Genomic DNA, 7013 nt, shown 5'->3' with positions numbered 1-7013 from the left:
CATTCCGTTGTTTAGAAAAACTAAGTTGCATTTTTGTGCCCATTTTTCTACAATGTTTCCTTTAATGTCCGTCTTTTGACTCCCCCATAGTTCATTGTGCGCATTGAAGTCCCCGCATATTACCACCCATTCTCCACAGTCTTTAATCATTTTGATTGTTTCGTCTGCACTTAAATTGCGCTGCTCATTTGTTTCATAGAGGTTAACGATTAGTACCTGCTTAGTTTGAGCGGTTATTTTGACTATCTGTATTTCGAAGTCATTGGGCGGTCTACTATCTGTTAATTTATGCATTTCTGATGTAATTCCATCTCTAACAAAGGTTGCTAACCCCCCTCCTCTTGCTGTGGGGGATCGATGCTTTAGGTATTTGGTGTTGTAGCCTATGATGTTTGGGATACGTGAGGTATCATTTAGGTGGGTTTCCTGTATGCATATAACATCTGGTTTTCTTTCCTGTTCAAGTATTTTGTTATTTAGTTGGTCAGCGTGGGCCCTAAGGCCGCGTGCATTCCATTGCCATATTTTGATTTCTGCTCTGGAATCCATCTCTAGTGCAAAAAGTCTTAATAGTTTGTTTAATTTACTGTTGTTTTCGTTTTATGCGTGTTTCCTACCAGTGAGGGTGCTACCTATTTATTTTGTTTTTGGTATCCTGATTTTTGTTTTGGCCTGCTTATAGTTTACCCCATGGGAGATCATATATTCGACTATTAGGGCTTCTCTAAGAGCCCTGGGGCATTCTGCGTGGTTTGGTTTGTGGTTACCACTACAGTTAGCGCAGTGCTGATTGGTGGCGCTACATGTTTTCCGGTCTGGGTGGTGAAGACCACATTGATTGCACCGGAATAGGTTTCCGCAACTCTTAGAGTAATGCCCCCAATTTTTGCAGTTGCCACAGAACCGTGGTTTGTTTTTGAAAGCAAAAATTTTTTTAGCCTCGAGTTTTTCGGCTATTTTGATAGTTTCTGGGGTGGCGCCCTTAAAAAAGAGTACCACTGCAGTGCTATCCTTTCCCCTTCTTGTTTTTAGGCGGATTGCTTTCTCTACTTCCTGTCCTTTACTCCTTATGTAGTCTACTATTTCATTGGTTTTATTTTGAGTTGATACGTATATGACTCCTTTGTTGTGTGTTTTTGGGGGGTTTGGGTCTATGTGTTGTTTTGTTCTGTTGTGTCTAGTGACCTGAACATTTATTTGGTCTATTCTTTCAATTTCCATATATTTGGCAATCTGTTGTTCAGTGGTGCATTTGATTATCAGCAAGTCGTCTCTAGTGCTTTTAAGCGTGAATTCTCCTTGGTGATGTTTGTTCAATTGCCATGCTATGGTTTTAAAGGCTAACTTCGTTATTTTGGAATTTACTCCCTTGACGAAGAGAGTCAGTTCAGCGGGGTGTTTCTTGTTTTGGATATTTTGCAGACTGGTCTTTTTTCCCCTGGTGTTTGTCTCTTTAGCTGACTTTGTTTCGTTGTCCATAACCGGCTTGCTGGGTCTTGTATTCTGACAGTTAGTGTGTTCCTTATTCTTTCTAACTGGTATTTGGGATTTGGTTTTCCTATTATTCTTACCTTTTGTTGAGTCGTGTGTGACTGCTTTATTTGTGGTAGGGTGAGGGCGTTCTGTTTCATCTAGTAGGTTCTCAGTTTGAGTCCCCTGGCTGCTAGTGTTTTTAACCAGCGTGGTCTGGGTTGTTTTTGTGCTTGTTGAGTATTGTTCCTCAGTTTGGGTACTCATGTCGGATGTAGTTTTGCGGTTACTCGGTAGATTGTCCACATTCTCGTTTACGCTTGGTGACAGGTAGAGTCTACTCATCGAGTCAGTTGGGGTCGAGTTGAAAATTGGCGTTAAGAACTGTATCTGTCGTTTTTCTCTTAGGGGGGATGAGACTGCTTCGGAGTAAGTTTGCCTTAGTTTATCTGCCTTTAGGTTGACCAGGCAGCTGAGATAACTATTTGATGATGTGACATTAATTTTGTTGTTATCCATCTTGAGTTTCTTTATTTGATGTAAGGTATATATGACGGGATATTTCTTTAGTTTTAATCCTGGGTTTGTTTTGATTTCTTGCAATTTATTTGAGTTTAATTCTAGCTTAAAGCTATCTGTCTTAACTATACTTTATTCTACTTAGTACTATGAAAAAGCAACAGCTGTAAGGGGATATGCAAATAGCTTTTATTCTGATTTGTGTAATTAATTATTATATTACTATTATCCAATTTAAACTTATTGAAAATTATTTTCTAGCCAAATGGTCAAAGTAAAAGGTTTTACTTACCCCGATCCAATTTTCTTTTTAAGATCTTTAGAGTTTTTAAATACAGCCTTCTAATTATACAAGTTTCATTACATTGGTCAATAATTAGTCACATGTGATGACACTTGTAACTAATCAAACCACAGCAACTGAGAGCAGACTAAGCACTGATATTTATATGGTACAGTGGCAATATACAGTCTGTCTGCCGCAACACATGAAACAAACTGGACAAATCTGAAAGCCTTGAATTTGACTTTATTTATCTGTATGGTAGAACAGAACCTGAGTTGAAAAGCTTTTAAAGAAAGACCTTGATATCAAACCTAATAATAACTGCAGGAGTTATATTATGGATAATTAACCATTCTCTCAGTTTCAAACTGGGCATTCCATCCCATGGGGTTCTAAATGTAAACTAAGTGTAACTGATATCCTAATGAACTGTAAAGACCATAGCAGCACAACAGCAGGGGACCAGGTATGTCCAGATCCAGAAATCACAGACCAGTTTCAAACTGATGATGAACCACATAAAAATTACACATCTGCTAGAACTTATGTTATGAAGATAACTTAAATTGCATTATTATTAATCCTCCTCCTCACATTCATCATAATTGAGATGCATCATATATGTTTTATTGTAAAATAGTTTATGCAACATAATTCAGTGAAGACCTTTGCTGCCAATTTACCAGTGAACCATTTGTTTCAATGAACATATTTTATGTTGTAACAAGGAGCATCATTTAAACAGTATGATACACTTATCATACCTGTATATGAAATCTTAATACTAACACTTATACTTGCAATACTACTACTAATAAAAACACCTGCATTGATAATTTGATTATGTTCAATTGGACTTGTATCTAAATGATCACCAGCTGTATGAAAAGACATATTTTAATATATAGATATTGGATGGAATACTAGTTACCACAATTGAATAGTCATATGATAAATGATATATTATTTTAAACAATTTATATTTGCAGTGAAACATACTTTTACATTATTTTCACTTAAATTTCATTTATAGAGCAGTATACTCTGCATTCATTAAATTACTGAAATGGTTATAATACAACAACAAATACTGCAACTTCCAGAATCACAAAAATCAAAAGATATAAACAAAAACTTCCCTACATGTATCAACAGTTGTCACTTAATAGACAGAACTCTGAAGATTTAGAATAGGATGTTAACAAATTAGGTATTCAAGTTAAAAAGAAAAAAATACCAAGTAAGCTTACTACCAAAAAATCAAACAATAACAGTGAATTTTAGTACATTCCCAGGAAACAGAATATATGATTTTTCTTAACTTGATCTGATACATCTTAAATCTATAGAAAATGATTCATATTGTATGACTAAAATATTATGTAAACAAAAATTCCATCACTTTTTTCAGATGCAACATGCATACCCCAACCCATCCTTCTTGATCATAAAGTATACCAGCATTCCACTATAAGATGGGGAGCTGTAGTGGCTCAGTGGTTAGCTTTCTGGACCTGTGAAATAAGGTAGGTTCAAATTCTACCATCAGACCAACCTGGGTTAGCTACCATGGTGTGTCCTTGGGCAAGGCACTATACTTAAAGTGCCTTGGCACTAAATAACTTACTTGTGTTGGTTTACCATAAAAGGCCAAACCAAACACAAAAAAACAACAACTTTAAAATATGAGTTTTGTCAATACTAAGTAATTGAAAATCATACTGAAGAAATGTTTTTGTTAATACAGATTAATGGATCTAAAAAATCTCTTTCTTCTGCAGGAGTTTAAAATGTTAAATTAAAAAGGTCATGGTACACATAGCTTTGTTCGTACACATCAGGCTCCGTAACCCATATCCAACTAAAAATTTTAGTAGAGTCTGAATAAAACATATTTTAATCTGGATGATAATATTCTTTCTCCATTCATATATTACACCACCAAGATTGATCCAAATAAGATTACATTTTACTATAACACTGAGGATGAGTATGCCTCTTAACAACTTACAAATGTGGAGAGAATGGAGTTAAACTGAACTTTGATTTCTTTTCAACCATAGCACAAGATGATCATTTATTATGAAAAAACCTGAATAAAGTTGGAGTTCATAACCATGACAGTCTTGATACAATATACATTCAATATATTATTGTTGTCTTGAGGTATAGTTCTGTATATTACAATCTCACACAAGATCAGGGTATATTTTAGTACCATACAGTTAATTCGGGATTGTATTAATACCTATTCTGGTGAATGAACATTAAATAAGATTTACTATTTTGGAACCAGTTGCAATAAAGTTTACTAAACAAGAGAAAATATGACTTTACTATAATATCTAAAATGTAAAATCTGCAAACAGAATACTTGCTTGACTTTACACTTCAACTATATCATAATATTTATTTGAAATGAATTTATACAAATGGCATTAAATTTGGTTTCAGGCTGGTAATGACAATGGTAGTAGTGAATAGGGACGGTCTAGGGACTAGGGAACTTCCATGTTAAAAAGGGTATATCCACTCTGGGGACTATGTAATTTAACATGGGAGAAAAAAAAAAATATCCATTCTAGGGACAAGGGGAATTTAACATGGGAGAAAGAAAAAAAACTATTCACTCTAGGGACAAGGGAAATTGAACATGGGGAATAAATCGTGGGACTGTCTTGGGACTAGGGGAAATGGAACAGGGTCGGGACCCTATTTTAATAAGGTCCCGACCTGATGGGTCTATGAAAATGGAACAGGCGAAAATTGAAACAGGGAGGGGTCTCTATTTTTTTATTATTTTTTTAAACAAAAAAATAAAAAAAGGGGTAGGCAATTGAAAGTCAAGATCTTTTCGAGAGATAGGAATGGCCCTGAAAAGGGCCTTTGGTTTTATGTTAATATACCCTTAACATAAAGGGCATCTGTGACATCTTCTTCTTGACCTTAGGCTGTGCCTGACTGCAGGACCATAGATTAAGACTCTTTTGAGGCATCCTTGATGCTCCACATAAGATTCTTCGCATCCACAGGCTGGTGTCTGTCCTGTGGATAACTGTCCAGTTGGATCGGACATACATTGATATGTCCGTCTGGAACATCATCGAAGACACAAGCGTTGAAGATTGTACATCGGTCCACATGTTGGGGTGCTGAGTAACAGGTGAAGGAATGCAGTGAACTGTACTTATTTATAGGGGGAGGAAGGATTGAAACGGATTGAGTTTGTTGACCAATCCAAACACGCGTTACAAAATTCAGTCAGCCCACGTCCAATCCGAAGAGAGCAGTCTGTGACGTCACATAGTCTATATAGATTCGCTAGCGCCTGTGCGTAGTCAATCTAAGCGACAGTTTTTCAACATGACGGAAACTCAGAAAACGATCAGTTTGGGTGCACTGATGGTGGAGACTACCCAAGGGAACCCAGACTTACTTTCAGAAGAGGTGAATTGGGATTTTGTGGATTTTTTTACCTTGCAAGAATTTGTTCCTGAACCTTCGTCACCTTCTCCTTCATTACTGCACATGGAAAATTTTAGACAGAGACAGAAAGAAGAATTGGAGAAATTTATACAACAGCAAAAGGAAGCGGAACAAGCTTTTCTCCTACAGCAACAGCAGCAAGAAGAAGAGGTAAGAAAAAAACAAGAAGAAGAAGACTCAGCAGCAAAGAAACAAGGGTGTCAAAATCAAACGGTCACGGTACTGTTAGACATTTTAGTTAAGAAGTCTGAAACAGATGTATCAGACTTCTTTATTACGGCCGAAGAGAATACGACCTTCCCAAGCTAAACACTCCAACCCTGTGACTACGCCTACTGCACCATCCTTAGTGATTTCAATGAAATCATCATCAACAGTATGCAGTCCAGAAGTAGGCCTTGGCCATGGCAAAGGCTTAAGACAGTTAAAGTTGATTGTTTAAACTCACCCCTTACACCAAAAAAGGCCCTTTTCAGGGCCATCCATGTCTCTCGAAAAGAGATAGGCTTTCAATTGCCAATAACTAAAAAAAAACATTTTACCCAATAGTACCTGTCTGTGTATGAGTGTGCGTGAGTGTAGGTTCTTATTTTAAAATCAAAACCCAAAGACACTTACCTTTTATAATTAATTTATTCTTTTATAAATATTTACAATTCACAATTCACAACAGAGCACTTTAAAAAGTTCATAGACTTATTCTGTCTCATTGTTCACTCTCTGTTTTTTTAATTTCTTCACCGTCATAGTCTTTTCCTCCTCTTCCTCCTCACTTTCTTCCCTTCTTTTCTTCTCCTGTTTCTTTTTCTTCACCTGTCTGTTTTCTTCCTCTTCTTCTTCCTCTTCCTCTGAAGAATCCCTCTCTTCTTCTGACTCCTCTTGTTTCTTTTTTGGGCAGTCTGGTGACCAATGTCCTTTTTCTTGACAATAATAACAGGTATCTTGACTTTTGTCTCTTCTAACCCCTTTTTTTTCTTTTTTGACGGTCTGGACACTCTGAAGACCAATGCCCTTTCTTCTGACAGATATAGCAAGTATCTTGACTTTTATCTTGAAAGGAAGGAGAGTAGTCCCTCGGCTGGTCTGAAGAGAATTTTCTAATGACCCCTCGCAAAGCTCTGATGAAACGTTCAATCTTGGTAGTCTCTTCCATTGTTGTGCTCAGTTTGAGAGTGAAATGAATAGTGAAAGGACAAGACACATACCCTTTATATACGCTGGTCTGCTATGACTATAAATTAATCCATGGTGT

This window comes from Sinohyriopsis cumingii, unplaced genomic scaffold, assembly GCF_028554795.1.
Source record: "Sinohyriopsis cumingii isolate HCF-2022 unplaced genomic scaffold, ASM2855479v2 utg000348l, whole genome shotgun sequence".
Classification (NCBI taxonomy): domain Eukaryota; kingdom Metazoa; phylum Mollusca; class Bivalvia; order Unionida; family Unionidae; genus Sinohyriopsis; species Sinohyriopsis cumingii.
Note: the sequence above shows the minus strand (reverse complement) of the source record.